At 42.6% G+C, this 20,385-nt stretch overlaps 1 pseudogene across 1 annotated transcript; it reads right to left on the bottom strand.

Moving 5' to 3' along the window:
• Positions 1-17,753: 17,753 nt before the first annotated feature.
• LOC147425095 (zinc-finger homeodomain protein 2 pseudogene) lies at positions 17,754-19,470 on the bottom strand (annotated as a pseudogene). The gene is made up of 2 exons (XR_015186416.1): positions 19,233-19,470; positions 17,754-19,103 (listed from the first exon to the last, which is right to left on the bottom strand). The product of XR_015186416.1 is annotated as a zinc-finger homeodomain protein 2 pseudogene (transcript).
• Positions 19,471-20,385: the final 915 nt, after the last annotated feature.

Genomic DNA, 20,385 nt, shown 5'->3' with positions numbered 1-20,385 from the left:
AAACTTGACTATTAAGCGAGCATTGTCTAGTATCCATTTGAACCACTCCCTGTCATTACTCTTGTACCAATCTTGCAATACCAAGTTCAAGCTGTGTGTACTGCAACCAGCACTATACAGGTGAGAGAAGCGACTTTCAAGTATCCTACCTGCAGCCTTGCAATTTTTGGCATTGTCCATGATTACTTGGACAACATTTTCTTTTCAAAGTTCCTCAACTGCGTCGCCAATGATGTCAGCTATAAAGCTGCCAGACTTTATTTGACCAGAGCTATCCACAGCTTTGATAAAACATTCACCATGAGGACATACAAGCATGATGTTGATCAATGGCCGCCTTTGAACGTTGGACCAACCATCACTAACTATGGTGTATCCAGATTGTTCTGTTGCATTTAATATTACCCTTTGAATATCCTGTTGTGTGCTTGTGTAACATTTATCCAACAGTTGGTTTCTCATATGGTGATATGTTGGAGGGGTAAATCCAGCACCATACTCCCCAATGCGTTTCCAAGCTGACTTCCATGCATCACGGGTGACAATGGCCAATGATCCCCCAGTGAAATACACGGCTTTAGCTAGTGCAAGTTGTGCTTCTTCTAAGGCAAGCGTTTTGAAGCTCGTCTGTAAGCTAACCTATCTACTTTTTGACGATCCTACCTGAAAGTCAGGAGATCCATGGTTTGGAGGTGTAGTTCCATCGATATGAGAAGTTGGTTCCCTGCTTTGAGTGCTTCCATTGGTGGGCGTTACACCCAATGATCCCTCGTCCTGGTTTGATCTTATCGATACTGGGGTGTGATGGTCGAAAGTAGAGAGTTTTGATCTTTTGCTCGTGGAAATTATCTTAACAATTAAAGCTTTTAAGCGCATAGCTGCTTCTTTTGCACCTAAGCCCTTACACTTTCCTCCTTGGATTCTGGTATTGCCACCTAGCAAATGATCCCTTATTCTTGGTGCTCCTCCAGATTTCTCTTCACCACAAAAGTTATATTTTCAATCTTGATATACTTATTTAAATTTGTTGCAAAATTCCACTCGGGTCCTGGACTTTTTCCACCTGCCTTTCGCTTGCCCTGCGAAGTAAGACCTGGCATCGAGGTAGGAGGTCTTCTCAAGGAAGCCAGGCTTGAGACACAAACATCACCGCTCACATTCCCGGTGGAAGACATACTTATTGGATGCCTGCAATACCAATAAACATAGCTTAGTATGCTATCTCTTCTTTCCAGTATTATTCAAACCAAACATTAGTGTTATAATCAATATCACACACAAGAGTAGTAGTGAAGCCTGAAGGGAATAAACCTCAATCTACTCAAACATGAGCAAGCAAAAACAACGGTGAATCAAATATGTGATCAGTCCATCCCAAAAGTAGAGATATCGACCCAAAGATTCACCTTCCTACCTCCTTTCATGAATCAGTCTAGTCCAAAAAAGAACTAATGAACCATGATTGGAGCTCTAATCGGAATAGCAAGCAAATACAGTGGTGAATCAAACATGTGATGAGTCCATCCCAAAAGTAGAGATATCGACCCAAAGATTCACCTTTCTACCTCCTTTCATGAATCAGTCCAGTCCAAAAAAGAACTAATGACCCATGATTGGAGCTCTAATCAGAATAGCAAGCAAATACAACGGTGAATCAAACATGTGATGAGTCCATCCCAAAAGTAGAGATATCGACCCAAAGATTCACCTTTCTACCTCCTTTCATGAATCAGTCCAGTCCAAAAAAGAACTAATGACCCATGATTGGAGCTCTAATCGGAATAGCAAGCAAATACAACGGTGAATCAAACATGTGATCAGTCCATCCCAAAAGTAGAGATATCGACCCAAAGATTCACCTTCCTACCTCCTTTCATGAATCAGTCCAGTCCAAAAAAGAACTAATGACCCATGATTGGAGCTCTAATCGGAATAGCAAGCAAATACAGCGGTGAATCAAACATGTGATGAGTCCATCCCAAAAGTAGAGATATCGACCCAAAGATTCACCTTCCTATCTCTTTTCAAGAACCAGATCAGTCCAAAAAAGAACTAATGACCCATGATAGAAGTTCTAATCAATATAGCAATCAATTTAGCAAATATAACGGTGAACCAAACATGAGATCTGTCCATCCCAAATGTAGAGATACCGACCCAAAGATTCACCTTTCTACCTCCTTTCAAGAATCAGTTCAGTCCAAAAAAGAACTAATGATCCATGATCAGAGTTACATAAAGTTTTAATTTTTTTTAAAGACTATTCATTTTTTTACCTTTAGTTTTTCTTCTAAATTTTAAAGGATCACCAAATTTAGAGGAAGAGATGATGTGATGTGATGTCTATAAAAGGGTTATATAGAGCCGCCAAATATAGAGGGGGTACACGACGGGCCCGGCGGGTTTCATATTAAGCCCGTCGGGCCTGTCGAGATTGTTGGTTGTCCTGTCGGTTCTACGTTTTCTACCGGTTTTCGTAGGTCATGACATTAGATATGTTATTAACATGAAAACAATAGTGATAATAACAACAATAATTAACATTTAACAAAATGCATCATCGCGTAATTAAAATCCCTGCTTTCGAGGCTCGCACACAATGCAGAAGCAAGTTCCCAGCCTTCGACACGTACTTGCCTTGTTTATGGCTTTTCCCTCTTTTTTCTCTGAAGAGCTGGCCGCAGATCCTAGTGATTGCAACGGTGACACTGACTGCGGCATCCATGATACAGTCTTTTTGTGTACATCCTCTTGAGTTTACCAATCCAAAAGCTTAACATTTGTTGTTGGTACCACATGTTTTCCAAAATGGGTAATTAGTGAAACCACCGGGTCCAACTCCTCCAATCCCTCAATCTGAACCATAGCTACACTAGGCTGCTTTTTGGCAGCACGTTCTTGTTTCTTTTGATCATATTCCAAGGCTTCTGAACACTCCAACCGCCAATGCCCCTCTCCTGAACATTGAAAGACAGGTCATAGGTCGATTCGGATCTCGGCCACCTCTTCCGCGGCCATGACCCCCTCCTTGACCTTGTCCGCCAGTTGGTCCTGGAAAAGGTGCCTCTAATGCATGAGCGTGAGCCAACGCCACCGCAAGCTCTTTTCCTGACTGTTATGACTGCCATGAAGAAGTATCCCGACGCCGAACTATCACTGCCACTTCCTCGAGATTTACGATGAGATTTCTTGCAATCCTTTTTCTTTGATTTCCTTGGTGACTTCGTATCTTCTTCTAAGGCTTCACCTACTACAACAGCTCATGCAATCACATTATCGAGTGGAGTGGTTACCTTATCCACAGTTTCCATAGCAATTCTGAGATCCTTATTCAGTCCTCGCATAAAATAATCATTCAACACCTCAGCTACTGATCGTTGTGCCTGAGGTACCCGCTGCAACAGAATCCAAAAATTTGCAGCATAATCCTCCACTGGCAATGACTTTTGACGCAACATCCGAAGCTTTTTCAAATGTTGAGGGACTATCTTTTCCGTTCTGAATCGACACAAGAACGCTCTGGAACCTTCGACATAAGTTTGAAAGTGACCATCAGGATACTCTGACACCCATTTTGCAGCTTCCTGAAAGTGTGGACTCAAACACAGATTGTTGATGGAGAGAAACCACTACATCAGGATGATTCAACCCATACACCTTGTTAAATTGCCACAAATGTGCATCAGGATCTTCCTTTGAGCGACCTCAAACTGGTTGCACCATAACCCTTGCCCAATTGTGCCCCCTCCTAGAAAGAGTTCCCGAGAAATAGAAGGCAGAGACGATGGGGGGTAACCCCGGGACTGCTTACCAGACTCGGTCGTGGAGCGACATGAATAGCTGAGGAAGAGCGCACGGTAGGAGGACATGACTGACTACACGGAGTATGTTGCACACTCCAAATACGTCGACCATGAACCGGGCTTGGCGACGGAGACACATGTTCCTCAACTTGGGGTGTGGAAAAAAACGAATTCATCGGAACCGCCTCTCCTCCGTCGTCTACCCACGACTGGAACAACAAGGTCAGGAGGACCTTACAACCTAGTGCACATGCAGATTCACACTAGGTCGCCCATCACACATCGTGGTTGCCAGATGTAATGCCAATGGCTCCGTAGTGGAGCAATAAGCACTACGGGAATGAATACCCTCAAACTTCCTTACATTTTATGAAGCAACAATGTATAAGAAGATAGAATAGACAGTACACAAGGACAGAACACCATCTTCTTCATTGATACACAGTAGAACACATGATTACATGAGAATGATATATTGATTGATTGAGAGATCCCTACAATGACTAGTATGCTCCCCAAATACACTCGCTGCTCTAGCGCAGATCGGGAACGGTGCAAAACTCGTCCCGTCCTGTCCCATGGTATCCCGTGAAGAACTGTCCGTAGCCGCATGAAGTCCTAGTCCGCAAAGTCCACACATCCATAGGATCCGCAGTGTGCGGCTTATGCCGTAACAACTAGATGAGATTTTTGAGTAAGAATGAGTTATTTAAGGAGTATATTTAGGTGTAGAAATCCCCTCAATTTCTCTAATTAGCTGCTAGTTTGTAGCTAATTGACTAATGATTTGTGAGATACACATGTTAATTTGCTTCATTAAAGGCATGAAGATCACCCTTTTGAGAGGAGTTTGCTACAAATTCATGCAGAATTGAGTGTACAATTAAAAGATTTTTCATTAATTATCATTTAATCATATCTGCTTTTCATACTACACATAACTCAATCTTTGATTAGATGTGTGATTTTCAATCTTATGTGTTTGATTTTGTTGAAATTGAAGATACACCCGAGATTGTGTTGCATGCATGGCAAAGCAACTTTGGAGTGCAATTTGTGTGTGTGTGCGCGTGCGTGCACCCCCCCCCCCCCAATGGAAGCATCAATTGGGGTGGGAAATCAATGCAATTTTTGGTGCAACTTAACCCACTCATTTTCTACTTTATGTGAAGGTTTTGATTGAAGATTAAGTACACAAGATCATTCGTGTAATTCAGACGCATTATTGTATGCCTATGTGTAGGCAATGTGCACACATTTGGATGCAAACGTATGACAATTTTGGTGCCAATGGACTTATGTAAATCAATTGGATGCTCATGATTGTTGATTTGCTTATGGTTCATGGTTTGGGGATTCAATTTTCATGGAAATTCCGTCGAAATTGTGCTAGAATTGTATGTGTGTATGCTTGTGAAGTGATTATGCTTAATGAGCATGCTTACACCCATGAAAATCGATTTGTTTGTGTGAATTAATGTGCAAAATAAAATGATTGATATGCTAATTTGGTAGTGTTTTTATTGATGTGCAAAAAAAAAAAACTATTTAAACCATTCATTAAACTAATTTTGGGTCAAAATTGGGTGATTTTTTTTAAAAAATTGTCCAAAATGATTTGATTTTTATTAGCACTGTGGTGAATAATTGGTTGATATTTCTAATTGCATTGTTATGTGTCGTATTTTAAGTTAAGTTAGTAGCATAATTTTTAGTAATTTGTTGGTTGGTTTTAGATATTTTTAAAATTTTAGCATATTTCCATTAATTTATTACCTAAATTGCTCATTTTTATCAAAAGGTAATGAAAACAATAAAAGCTTGATAGTAACAACCAATTGGAGCATGCATTGTAAACCTATAATTTTTCATTAATTTGCTGGTTAATTTTGATATTTCTTGGGTTCTTTTTGTCTCTTGGACATATTTTTAACTTTGTGGGCTATTTGCAAATTTTTTAAAAAATAAAACCTAGAACTTCACACCCCTTTTTCTCTCTTTTTTGCTTTTTCTTTTTATTCTTTGCTTAATTTTCTAGTCTTTTTTGGGACTCTTCTTTATTTTCTAGTCTTTCTTTGCAATTTCATAAATTTCCTCTTTTAATTTTTCTTTTTCTTTGTATTTATTCAAGAAAACTCCCCCCTAGAGAGCAATTTTTCAAAATTTTTTAAAATATAAAAAGAAAAAAGTAAAAAAACAACTACAAAAGGAAAAAGAAAAAAAAAAGAGAAAATACAAAACAAACAAAAATAAATCAAATTAAAAACACACATTCACACGTACACACACACACTCACGCATTCACACATGCACACAAACTCATGCATTCTTCCACACACTCTACATACACAATTCTCTCTCTCCCCTTCTTTCGGACTCTCTCTTGCGCACCAAGCATGACCTCCTTGTCACCTGCTCTTCTCTCTCCTTTCACCCTCTTTGTGCACCAAGCCCGCCCGCCACTACAAGAGGTTGTGTGCTCTTGTGACGCTGTTAGCGACGGAAATACACTGGGTTTTTATAACCCCCGGCGTCGCTAAAACCGTCGCTAACAGCGTCGATACGAGAGCGTCGCTATGACCGTCGCTATATGCGTCGCTATATGCGTCGCTATATGCGTCGCTATATAGCGACGCTCATAGCGACGCCTATAGCGACGCTTATAGCGACGCTCTCACAGAAGAGTATAGCGACGCATATAGCGACGCTACAGAGCCATAAATAGCGACGCTTATAGCGACGCCTGAGAGAATATTTTTTTGGTGGCAGGGCATTGAATGCCCTGCCACCCATCAACTATATTGTACTTGATTCAGTTTTTAAAAAAAGTGCAAAAGTAGATAATAGACCCAAAATAGTCACCCACAAGACGCATTGTTTGCAAAATTGACAATTGTACACATCATAGGCAAACTGAATTGATTGGCAAATGTAATAATGACAATTGTACAACATCATAGGCATAAAGAATTGATTGGCAAAAGGAATTGCGGTGACAAATGTAATAATATACATGGTTCAAAAAGACGTATAAAATCCGTCTCATGATACATAAGCTACGAGAAACCCTAAACTAATGCTATCTAGCTACGGCTAAACTGACGTCGTCTAATCAGACGTCTCATCGCGTCCAAGCGGCGTATCTGTCGGATTCTGCAAAAAAAGACAATAAGACAGTTTTCAGTAAATATAAACATATAACGACATTTATAAAACAATACAAAAAATAAAAAAGAGTAAACCCTAATACTAACCATGCCGCCGCGAGAACTGAGAATGTCCATCAGGGCGTTTAAGCCCTTCCTGCCTGCGTACTCGCGCTCGTACGGTGTGGGATCACGTCCTGTCATCGACCACTGTCAAAACATACAAAGATTTCATTATGTTAGAACTAAAAAACTCATAAACCCTAAACTATCGAACATGCATAAAGAGCAATGTGAAAAGACTTACAAAATCGGCCTCAAATGATGCCCATCCACCGCTCCCCAAGTGGTGCGAGCTCCCTGCGTCTACTCGCGCTCTGGCTGCATCCTTTTGTTGCTTCCACTTGTCGGGATTCTCGCGCGCTGCTTTCTTCGCATTCTTCCAATCTTCTTTGGCCAGCCAATCTGGCCTATTCCACCCATTCTTGATTGCTTTTTGCACTTCGGAACGCTTGTGTTTGCAGTATTCGCGCATTCGAATCTTCATCAGGTCTTCATTGAAGCACTGATCCCGTGTTGGAACGGGAAACTCATCATGAAGTATGCTGATGACTCTGTTTTTTAAATCACTTGGTACTTCACTCCATTTGTTTAGTATATAGTGTCTAAATAGCTGAGAGCAAAGACCACGCATGCGCGAGATCACCTTCTTGCCGTCATCATCTATGATGATGCCGCCGCTGATGTCGACGGAGTAAGGCAAGCCCTCTGGCCGGTGACGCGTGAACCTGGGTGTCCCGGCAGGGGTCTCTAGCGGCGTGTCGATGGGGGTACGGACGTCAGGTGTCTCCACCGGCGTCTGGGCGCCGAAGCGAGGAGTGTCGAGTGGGGTGGCTCCCGGCGGAGTAGGTAGAGGTGTGTAGCTTCTAGGAACAGTCAGCCGTGCAAAACCTGGCGTAGATGGCGATGCTGTGGCTGGTGTGGGGGCGGGCAAAGAAGGGGAGGGTAAAGAGCCTCGTCGAACACGAGGCGGTGTGGAGGCATCGGTGGCGGAATCCCCACAACAACCGCCACCGCCACCACTAGAGCGCCGGTGTCTAGACGAGTGTGATGCTCGTCTCGTCGACGCCGAAGCTTCGGAGCGCGCCGAATGCTCCGAAAGAGAGGGAGATGCGGATGGTGTAGGAACGCGCGATGATGCGCCAGAGCGATGACGCTCCACGTACCACTGTCTCTGCTGCGGTGACAAAGAAGAAAGAAACTCCTCATCATCCATACCTGCATTAAACACACGAATATTTAAACTTAATATTGAATGAATAGAGTAGACAATGACGCAAAGACCATTAAATACAATGACGTAATGATGCATATAAATACAATGACGCAATGAATCGAGTGATAAAAGAGGCAAGTCGAAAACTCAGAATTTTCAATCAAAAGATGTGAGCGCGAGTAGAAAAGAGCGTTATACACCATGGAAGCTACTTAGAGAGCCAGAGCTTTTACAGCACGGAGCAAAATTGTTCAAATACAATATTTGTGGCTTTAAGAGATCTCTCTCTCATCCTCGCATAACTCAGGATAACTTCCTATATCTATATAGAGCTCTCCGTTTAAACACATATCCTCTGTTTCATTTTGTAGCTCCTCTGCATGCACCCCATATAGAGTAGTAGCATCTTGATGCTCGTCTGGCACCACCGCAGCGGCTTCTGATTGAGCATCTTCTCTGATCTCCTCCATTGATGTCGTTGTGATTGGTACATGGTAGCCTTCATACGTCCTTGCACTACGAGGGGCTACCTCTATGACGTATCACCAGTTTGATGTAGACTTTGTAGGATGAAATACTACCTGCCAGAGCCACATAACTTACATGAGAGCTTTCAAGCACATAACTTGTAAAAGGGGGATGTTAACTATTTATATACTTACTTGTTCACAATGCTCGGGTAGTACGAAAGTGTCTCTTAGGTCAGTCCATTTCTTAGTAAAATCCACCTCAAGAAAACCAGACTCTCCTCTACGCACAGTAGCGTTTCGACCCTCCATGATTATCTTGAACCATTGCACGTCGAACAAGTCGACAAAAAATCCTCTGTAATCGATCCTCAAAATCTCTTGCAGCGTGCCGAAGTAAGTGAGTTCCGCCACCACGGGATCTGCATCAGAGGAACGTCGTCGACTAGACTGTTCAAATTTTGCCATGATTCCACAATCTTGAGTAAAACGCTTTTTGTCGATTCGTTCCACCCTAAAATGTCGACCTTTACACCATGCTGCTGTGTATGACTTATACTACAACGAACAAAGATTATGAGTGGCCGTTCAAACGTTTATAAATAAAGTCACTTGCTAGTCGTACATTGCAAACTTACCTTGGTCGCGCAACCCCGAGAGTACTCCCACTCTTCTTCAGTCACTTCGTCACCGCATTGTTGTGCGCTTTTCAATTGGTTGTGCAACCATCTTAAGCTCATGAAGGTTGGTAGGCTCTCCAGAACCGCTGGATAGTGCATCGGTGGTCGTCTTCCCCGTCTCCACTCGATTCGTGCCCTTTGTCGCTCTTGCTTTGCATCCTCATATTGTGAAATCCACTTTTGCATCACTGGATTGTGAAGCATGCAAAATCGGTTGATTTTAGCCTCTAGATCTTCCGTCATCTTCTTCTCAACACCGAGATTGCACATGACAATCCCAGATATGCGCTCATCATCTATGGTTCGCCATAGCGTGTCCCGGGATTTATCAAATCCGTCTAGCCACTGTCCAATGTACACTAGGGACTCTGATACCAACCAACCTTCTGCCATGCTACCCTCCGGACGTGCCTTTTGACGCACATATCCCTTAAGCGTTTTCATGAAACGCTCTAAGAAGAACATCCATCTGGAATGAACTGTGCCAGCTATTTCCACCTCATCAACTATGTGAACAAGAAGATGCACCTGAATGGTTAGTATTGTAGTAGGAAAATGTTTCTCAAACATGCACACAAGCTCCGCAGCATTTAGTTTGGCGAATGGTATGGAGTCTACGTCGATCTCCTTTTGTGAGATCCATTGCACCAGCTTTGCAAGTTTGTAGATTGTGTTACGGATGTCGAGAGACAAACATCCCTCAATGGCAACCGGTAAAATAAACTGTAAAGTATGTGCAGCAATGATATTAAAGTCCACATTTTATGCAATGATATTAAAGTCCACTATGAACGTACCTGACACATTTTATGCCAATCGTGTGACTTCAAACCGGTAAGCTTTCCTTCTTTAGTAAAACACGTTCGGAGCGAGTGCATTACGCCAGTGGGGGTCCGCAAAGATCGAATGGCCTCTTTTACTTTGCGTTCTTGGGCTCGTGTGAAAATCCATGGTGCTTTAGGAAGTTTTATCGATCCATCAGACGCTGTTTGCGGCCAATATTGCTCCATACGATCCACATTTCTAAGGTCAACTCTGGCTCCCAAAGTATCTTTCTTGCCGGTCAAATGGTCCCATAGTAGATTACCCACATTCTTGAATATGTGCATTGGATCGAGCAAGTGATTGATCACGAGTCGGGGCCAGTATGGTAACTCGTACCATAGAGATAGTCTCTTCATCCCTGGAGGCAATCCGTCATCGCACATCTCCTTCTGCTCTAACCATGCTTGTGCAGACATCCTTGGTGGCTCTCTTCCCAAAAAGCCGTCGCGTAACACATGATTCTCCGGCAGATACGCTTGATGACCTTCGTAGATTTGCTTCTTCAGTGAGGGTGCCCTACGTGCATTCAGTCTAGGTCCACATGTGACACATGCTCTGTATCCGCTTGTTTGAAGCCCTGCATGTATACACATGATAATAGATCAACTATGGGGAAAAACAAGATTTACAGTGTCTGAGTGAGGAGTGTCAATAGATCACCTGAGCATTCTGTTAGCCCGGGATAGTCATGCATGGTCCACATTAGAATACCTCTGATCAAAGCATTCCGTCGTCCTGTGTGTCGGCTCATATCCACCACCTCTATGCCAATCCACAATTGTTGTAGCTCTTCCAATAGTGGACGAAGATACACATCCATATTCCCCACTTTATATCGCCCAGGCACAATCAAGCTTAGCCATAGGTGCCCCTTCTTCGTAGTCAACCACGGGGGAATGTTGTAGTTGACGATGACAACGGGCCATACACTGTAAGATGTTGATCTTTGACCAAATGGATTTACGCCATCCATAGCCAGGCCTAAGCGCAAATTTCGAGCTTCCCTGGCAAAATCCGACCATGTTCCATCTATATGTTTCCAGGCTGCGCAATCTGCAGGAATTCGTAGCACACCATCCGAAGATTTATTCTCCTCATGCCATGATGCTAGGGCGGCCATGGACTTACATTCGAAGAAATGCTTGATGCGAGGAAGCAAAGGAAAATGTCGCAAAACCTTTTGTGGAATTTTTGTCCCGTGGAGATCTACTCGATATCTTTCGGAATCACATTTCGAACACTTCTCCATGTCTGTGTATTCCCCTCTGAAAAGAATGCAGTCATTAGGACAAGCGTGGATAGAATTGTAATCCATCCCCAAGTTTCGCAAAATCTTTCTTGCTTCATCTCGGGAATCTGGCATCACATTGTCAGCTGGTAGAATGTGCTCTTTCAGCAATCTACACAACATAAAAATATGATACAGTCGTGTAAAAATCTATCAGATCATTATACATTTAGAGTTCTATTAAAGTAAACTAATTGTAATAGATCACCTGAAAAGCGCTGTGACGCTAGTGTCACTCCATCCAAACTTTGCATGCATGTTGAGAAGAACCAGGAGTGCTTTCAATCTAGACATACGTGCTCCATTATACAATGACGTATCGGCTTCACTTTTCATATCATCATAGATAAGCCTTTCTGAATCCATGATCGTCATGATCATTTCATCAATCTCGGGCTCAAACATTGCCTCGTTGGGAATGTGCTCTGCATGATCATCCCCCGAGATGTCAGAGGGTACATCTTGTGGCCTCACATATGCTGCTTGACCAAAGCCCCTGCAAATACGTCTATTGGGTTGCAAGATTGCTGCTTGTTGGCCAGCGTCAGAGTCCGACGAGTTATAATTGGCAACAACTCGATCTATAATAGATGGATCGAACTCGCCAAATTCGCGAACGTGCTGCAAAGAAACACGTCTTGTCCGTCGCACAGCATGCTTGCATTGATTACAAGGACATAAGACCCTCGTTGAGAGATAGGTGTTTCGGTTGGACGGTCCCACATCCTCGTCGCTACTCATAATGAGGATAAAAAACTTATAACCTGGACAACAAATTTAATATTCTATTGGCATTCTTCGTCTTATCTCTCTCTCTCTCTCTCTCTCTCTCTCTCTCTCTCTCTCTCTCTCTCTCTCTCTCTCTCTCTTTACCTCACATTCTCTAGTCATGTCCAATCCCCGCACACCTCGGTCTAGAGGTGCACGGAGATCAGAACCACCGGGTTATAATCTCGTCTTTATTGGTCAATACCTATATTTGTGGGTACAAGAAATCTACACACCCACGTCTACATGATACTGCATGTAGTGGACAAAATCCCTTTGCCTCTTCTCTAGCTGTAGCACTTCACTTCATCTTAACATCTTTTCACAGTAGATCTTTTCACTGTTCGTCTAACTCTAAACCCTAAACCGTAAGTAATTCTTGCGTGGACTCGATCTAACGTAAATAAGCGTAAATCTAAATAAACGTAAATCTAACTAAAAATAAAGCTAAATCTAATTTAACGTAAGTCTAATGACTAGAGGTTGTTTAGATGGTCATTGTGTCGGGGATGTAGTGACTCTTGTCGCCCTGAAGATCCACCTTCTTCCCTATCTTCTGAAGACATTTCACCAGTACTTTTGGATCGACGGAGCCCACCATGAGTGAAGGCAGCAATACCCTATATTCCATTGAGGGCTTTCTTCACCCGCTTCATGCAGGCATCGCAGTCTATGGAGACCCGCATCTAATCTAATATAACGTAAATCTAAATTTAGCTTAAATAAACGTAAATCTAGTTAAAAATAAACCTAAATCTAATTTAATGTAAGTCTACATATAACCTAATCTTTAACGTCTTTTAAGATAGTTTCCTACGACGTTATAACTCTCTTCTTCCTGTGTGTGTGCGCGTGTGTGGATGTGTGTGCCAATAAAAAGAGATAAATGGTATAACCTTTCTATCACCCATGCCAAGTATGATAGATTGATTATGCCATTTCCCTCTTGAATAATAGGTCTTCAGTTCAACTCCTCGTCGGCTAGATCTTTAGGTCTTTTAATTTTAATTAGTTTCCTACGACGCTCCCTTAGTTTCTCTTTCTTTCTCTCTCAATGTGTGTGCGTTTTTTTGGATCGTATGCATATTTTCTTTCTCTTTTCCTCTTTCAATGTGTGCGTTTTTTGTTTATGCATGTTCTCTCTCTCTTTTCCTCTCTCAATGCGTGCGTTTTTTGTTTATGCATGCTCTCTCTCTCTCTTTTTCTCTCTCAATGTGTGTGTGCATTCTTTGTTTATGTATGTGTGTGCGTTTTTGTTTTTGTTTGTACTCTCTCTCTCTCTCTCTCAAAAACACTATGTGTGTGTGTATGTGTGTGTGTGAGAGAGAGAGAGAGGGAGAGAGAAAGAGGGGAAGGGAACATGAGAATAAGGAGAGGGAAGGAGCATACCTGGCTCTCCTTCCTCTCCTCGTGTGTGTGTGTGTGTGTGTGTGGAGAAGAAAAGAGAGAGAGAGAGAGAGAGAGAGAGAGAGAGAGAGAGAGTGAGGGAGAGCGTTACCTGCTCTTTGCTTGAGGGCGCCGAAAAACTCAGATCTGAGATCTGAGTTTTTGGGCGCGCTCGGTTATTTTTTTTACCCCAGATGGCGTCGCTATGAGCGTCGCTATAAGCGTCGCAAATTTACAAATAAATTTGCGACGCTCATAGCGACGCCGGGAAATTTTTTTTTGAGCGTCGCTGTGTGAGCGTCGCTAATATGAAGAGCCTTTTGTAGTGCGCCTCTCTCTCCTTTGTTTTTGTTATAGGTGCCTTTATTTTTGCTTCGAGTGGCTTGGGATTTATTTGACTCATTTGATTTAGTTTTAGTGTTTATTTTGTTTTAATTTAGTTCTATTTTGTTCTGATTTGATTTCACTTGTGTTTCATTTTGTTTTAATTAAGTTTTAGATGAATTACAATTCATTTAGGATTTCAATTTAATCTCATTTTGCATTATTCTTTAAATAAATAGAGAAATTTGAGAAGAAACAAGAAAAGAGGAAAAAATCAACAAACACTCCACCAAAAAATAAAATGAATAATAAAAACTACAAAAAAATCTTAAAAAATACAAATAAAACCCACGAAATAGAAAATTCAATTGAAACTCTCCAAAAAATCACAAAAATTTAATAAAAACCAAATAAAAGCAGAAAAATCAAATAAAATCACAAAAAGATAAAAAATTTACAAAAAGTGGAAAACACTAAAAATTCAAAAATCACCAAAAGTAAAAAATAAGAGAAAAATTTGTAAGAACCAAAGAAAAAAGCATTTGATTTTCTTTTTTTTCTCTTCTATGCATATTTATATTGTTTCTTTTATTATCAATTTTTTATTCACTTCTTCTTTATTTTTACAATTATTGGTTTGTTGTTCTTGTTCTTTTGTTGTAAATATTTTCAAATAAAATTAGAAAAGAAAAAAAGAGAAAAATTAAATTTTCTTTCTTTCATTCTCTTGTTTTCTCTCTGTCACATCATTCAAGCATGTTTAAAAGCGTTAATAAATAGGTTGTTTACATCCCATTCAAGCCTCTTTACACACGTTATTATTAGGTTTTGCTTAGTTTGCGCGTTGAGCACATAGATTTGCCGAATTTTGCTCATACTTATTTAGAGATTTCTTAGAGAGGCAGAGTGACTCAATTTGTTAGGTTTTGATGACAAGATTTAGTCTAGAGAGCCCACATTGGCCAAAGTTAGAAAGATTTGAGCCCATTCACGAGAGATTTTGGCTTCGCTTAATTTTGACTATTGGTACACGGTTGTGCATAGTTGACCCTGATTTGGTAGATTGATCAAGATTTGGTCTAGAGACAATTTTTACATCTTGTTCACATGAAGTGATAGTGTAGAAACATACCTACTCCAGTGCCCACCCTTGAACTATTCTAATTTCTATACATACTCACCGAGAATAGACTACTATTTATAGTGGTGCAACCTTTATTATATTCATTACTTCATGCGATACCTCCTCCGATCCCATCCTCAAGTTTCAATGCTAGGACTGATATGCATCATCTCTAGTAAAAGGTGGATGAGGTATATGAACTCACAACGTTCGTATAAACGCATCAAGTGCGACACACGTAGCTGCCCGACATCCACCAGTCGTTCTTACTGTCTCAAGCGATCCACAGACTCAAAAAAACGGCTTTACCTGCTCTCCGCCTGTAGCCCCCATCAGCCGCCCTCGCATCTCCCCCCCCTTCCTCCTCCTCCTCTCTCTCTCTCTCTTTTGCTCTCTCTCTCTCTCCCCTCTCCCTGTGCTACAGTTGGGACCTCTAGTCTGGCTTTTTTCTGCCCGCATCTGGCAAGATTCGCCACGACTTTCTTTTTCCTGAATGGTGGGCACATACTACTTGCAGCTTACTGCCTAATTTTTCTGGGGACAAGGGTGGGAGAGAGAGAGAGAGAGAGAGAGAGAGAGAGAGAGAGAGAGAGCGGGTTCAGACTGCACAGAGGCAGTCGGCCTCGTTTGTGCCTGTTCCACTGCCCTGCATTCACACAGTCAACGGAGCTCTGTAGTTGCATCAACGGGCAGAATAGCAAATTGCGGGTCCTTCAAGTCTGGAGCAGAGCAATCGAACGTTGCTCCTCATTTCACGGCTGAAAAGATAGCGGAAGCCTTCACGTCCAACACAAATTCTCTTGGACCTCTGCGACCTCAAGCACCCTCTAGCGTGCTCACAATGGTGAAGGGTTTGCCCATCTCTCAAGCCACCCTCTGCTTGCACCTCCACGACCTCATGTCAGGCATCTTTGGCGTGCTCATGATAGAGAATTAGGGTTAAGGAAACACATAGGCGCCACGAACGATGACTGTAGATGAAGCTACAACAAGGGAAACGATAAGCTCAAAATCTGCACCTAACTGTTGAGTAAAAAAGCATGTGGACCTTGAGGGTCATATGCATCTCCAGCAATTGGGTTAAGCGAGAGGGCAATGCACCTCAAAGTACTAGCGCAACACGCAGTTCCTAAGCGATGACATCCACATGTTCCTCCTTAGAAATTACACAAGAAGTTTTGGACAGATTCTCACAATAATTCTCACATTGTGACTTACCGGCCTCAACATCATGCGCTTCTGTGAGGGAGGCACCGCATACCTAGCTAGGTATGTGGTGCCTCTCGAGCAGAAGCTCATGATGTTATGCATTGTATGAAAAGCCCATTCTCCTACATGAAAAAATTTCTAAATCTTCTTGTGAAAGAGCTCTAACCTCCAAACACATTATCAGAGAATGCAATTTTCCGCAATCTCAACAGCGACCATCGAGCACACCATTGACTCCAAGTATGGGAGCACCTCGCAAAGCCGAGCAGCAACCACAAAGCAGTAGTCCTGACTCCTCACTCCTTAACAAAGACCTTGGAGGTACAGAGAAGCCGGGAGGTGATAAAACTCTAACAATCATGAGCATCAGAGCCAGAATCCAACCACTCTTACCATAGGCAATCAGTTCTGATCATCTATTTCTATGATGCCATTGCATTTATTAAGATGACCCAAAACATGGGAGATGCCTGCAAAAAAACATAGAGCTGAGGTGCATTCAGAGGGCTGAAAACGTATCAGATCTTAAAGAGCATTTTTAATTTGTGGTGTCTTGACGAGGCCACTGCAGTAGTGTGTTTGCAGCTTGGATTCCTCTCAGTCTTGCCCCTTTCTTTGCTCATTGAGGCGACCCAACTCTCTGTCTATACCTTCAACCACACCTTTGACGATCTATAGCCACCACATCTGCTACGTTCTCATTCCTCTGAATGTGCCTCAATGCTTTTTCTGCAGGGAGCATTCAACCCTTGAATCCACTCATATTGAGTGTGTAAATCAGCCATATATCTTTACCTTGGTGGCCACATAGTCAAATCAAATCAACCCTGGAGGTGCTTCTACTTAATGCTGAAGGACCAAAAAAGGAAGGACCGGCCACTACTTTAGGTCGTGACCTTATGACATTAAAGGTAGCTCTTGACAGTGTAAATGCCATCAACAAAAGGCTCGCTCGGATTGCCAAGCCGAACTTTGAATGCATAGACATTTGAAATGTATAGTCTCTGCTCGTAGAGCTTCACAAGGATATGAATAGAAACGGTTTAACCTATGGGATGTACAAAAACTTCAATGCTAGAACTTTGTGTTTTCCTACATTCAACTTTTTCGACTCGATCTTTAAACAAATTAATTGTATTTTTGCCGACACTATGCCGTAGGTGAGACAACATTTGATGGACGACAATAGTGCACCGGGGACGGGGGGTATGCACATTCAGGTCATGTCATCTTTTTCTTCTTCTCTCCTCCATCCAGAGGACAAATCCACAAGGGTACATTAGAAATTGATTTGAGTTGCACTTTAAATGTCATTAAGCTTGTCTTCTCAGTGTCATGAATGCTCGAAACTGTATGTGCTATATGTGAATCAAATTTTTATTTTTCCTTGTCAATTTCTTATATGGCATGGAGCCAAACCAGATATTATTGGCCTGCTATATGATTACAAAGGGAAAATGCTACACTACTTTCATGAAGAATTTACACCAAAAGCTTGCAACAAGGAAGCCAACCAAGACATAGAAAAGAAAAAGGAAAATTTCATAGTTCTTTCTTAGGAAAACAACTTGTTAGCTTGGGATTATTGTGTCTAGCTTAAGAAAACTAGTGAGGACAGTGTAATACTTAAAAAATATATTAAGGATTGGGTGAGTAGTATTGTCTACAAGTTGAGGTGAGACAAGATTAGAGTCTCAATCAGAATAAGGTGAAGTTCTCCTGCATAACATGAAGAAGCATAAAAAATGAAGGATTTGCCTATGTTTTTTTGAGACAAGTCCACACAATGCTATCAAAAACAGCTAGAGCCCTTGCAAACACACACACTCCTCTTCATAATACCTCTCAAGCACCTTACTTTCTCTTCATTGTGTGCTTATGATTATGCATCCACACCCTAAAAATCCGTCGCGAAACTCCAACATCATCACAAAAGCTTTGGACACACTCTTCATCATGCTTCAAAATCTTCCACCCAAGACTTTCTGCAAAATAGAACATCTTCTCTTTTTGCTCTAGCGTGAAGATGGTACGATGGCGCTTCTTCTTATGTAATACGGCATGATTGAGAGGCAACATGTTGCCATCACCTGTTGATGTGGGTGCATGCGCAATGACAAGCTGGGCAGGAGTGGGGGGTCTCTTGAGATCCTTACCACATGCCATACAGCCTTCGACGCTCCCCTGGATTTCCTTGCGGTGAAAATTGCGGTGACATGAGCATGCGGCGCACTTGAAAGCATCCAATCCCTCACTTCCACTGGGGATAAAGTCCCCACAACCATCCACTGAGTGTCGACCCAATGCGGCTGCATGGTTTTTCATACATTCACGATAGCGTGTATGCATGGGTTTTTCCATATCTATTTGATTGTTTTCGCCTTTGAGATTATCGTCAGCTACATTGTTGATCTCATCAGGTGTCCAAAAATGACCGGCATTTGCAATGATATGGTGTGTTGGAGGCATGCCATCTCTAGAGTCTGATGAATCATTCACCACCTGTGATTTAAGTTGGGCCATGGAGACTTCATGAAGGAATCGAATGGCGTCCGGCTCTGTGAATTGCGAGGAAGAGAAGTCAAGGAGCATATTGTGTCCATCCATTTGTGAAATTCTTGCAATGGGTTTTAGCAGGCTATGTGCTTGCCTCGTCGAATAACAGAAGCACGATCACAGAGTCTGTACTCATGTGAGGTATTGCTCTCAAACACCGATGAATTGAACTCCGAGACACAGGAGTATTGGGAGCGCCACTTGCCCCTCTCCATATGAGCATGGCTAGAACCCAACTAGGGCCGGCTCACCCTACATGTAGTGACAGTACTTGTTTCAAAACCCAGAAGATCAGTGCCCACATACCAGAAAAATGCAATAGTCACTGCGTATGCAGAACCAACGAAAATTAGCTGCTCGTTAGGGGTGGCAAACACGCACCTTTTTTCCAAAAAATAGCGCCAGGGTGTGCTTCCGATTGCGAGTAATACTCACTATTCTCTGCAAAAAGTGCCCAACAAGAAGCAGCTCATATGACTAATTAGCTCGCACCCATTATGTATGTGCGTGTGCGCGTGCGCGTGTGTGTGTGTGCGTGTGTGTGTGAGAGAGAGAGAGAGAGAGAGCAGAGAGCAGCAGCAGAAGAAGAGAGTTTTAACGTCAAGAGACCTCGAAGGTGTCTCCGACGGGTTTTAACTCAAGACGTGCGCCACACACACACAGAGAGAGAGAGAGAGAGAGAGAGAGAGAGAGGCTTTCACATGTATGGTTTGGTTTTTCACCTAAAAAAGTTTGGTTTAACTTTGTCAAACCTTGTTGCATAGACAAAAATACACTATAGGCAATGTGCAAGGGGGATAGGGGGATTGAGGTGGGGCATAGATTCTATCACCCAGGGGCTCCGCCCAAACCAACTAGCCTACCCTCGTCATTGTATGGCATGGCTTTGGCCAGGAGGGATCTAGGGTCCAAATTTGGGGGCGCGAGGCGGTTTTAATCTTGATCGTCGGATCACACAGTGAAATGGGGGTGAACTAGGGGTGAACTCGGGGCAGAAATGGCGCCTCGAGCTCACTCCTAGTTCACCCCCTTAGTTCACCCCCTTAGTTCACCCCTAGTTCATCCGCCTCGCGGAGTGTGGGTCAAACGTGGGGCGACTCGGTTGCCATACAAATGCCCTACCATCACGCTAGCGCGCATCGCTGTCCATGTTGGCATGGCACATGATCATACCCTAGTTTAGGCGCCCCTCGTTCACCCACCCCTAGCTTAAGCGCCCCTAGTTCACTGTGAGTTCACTCTCAGTTCACCCCCAGTTCACCCACCCCTAGTTCACTTTGTGATCCGACGGCGAAGATTAAAGCCGCCTCGCGTCCCCAAATTTGGGCCCTAGATCCCCTCTGACCCAGAGCCGTGCCATATAGTGATGAGGCCTCCTAGCCTACCCCATTTTTGATACATTGTATACCGCACCATGCATGATGGACGAAAGCTTAAACCCATCTTCCAAAATCAGTGTTTAATTACTTGAAATTGTTATATACCTTCGTTCGAAAACACATATATGCGTGCACACACACAAACTGGATCTCAA

Source organism: Adiantum capillus-veneris, chromosome 25 (genome assembly GCF_014529385.1).
Source record: "Adiantum capillus-veneris isolate H3 chromosome 25, ASM1452938v2, whole genome shotgun sequence".
NCBI classification, from domain to species: Eukaryota; Viridiplantae; Streptophyta; class Polypodiopsida; order Polypodiales; family Pteridaceae; genus Adiantum; species Adiantum capillus-veneris.
This window is presented reverse-complemented; position numbering and strand designations above follow the sequence as displayed.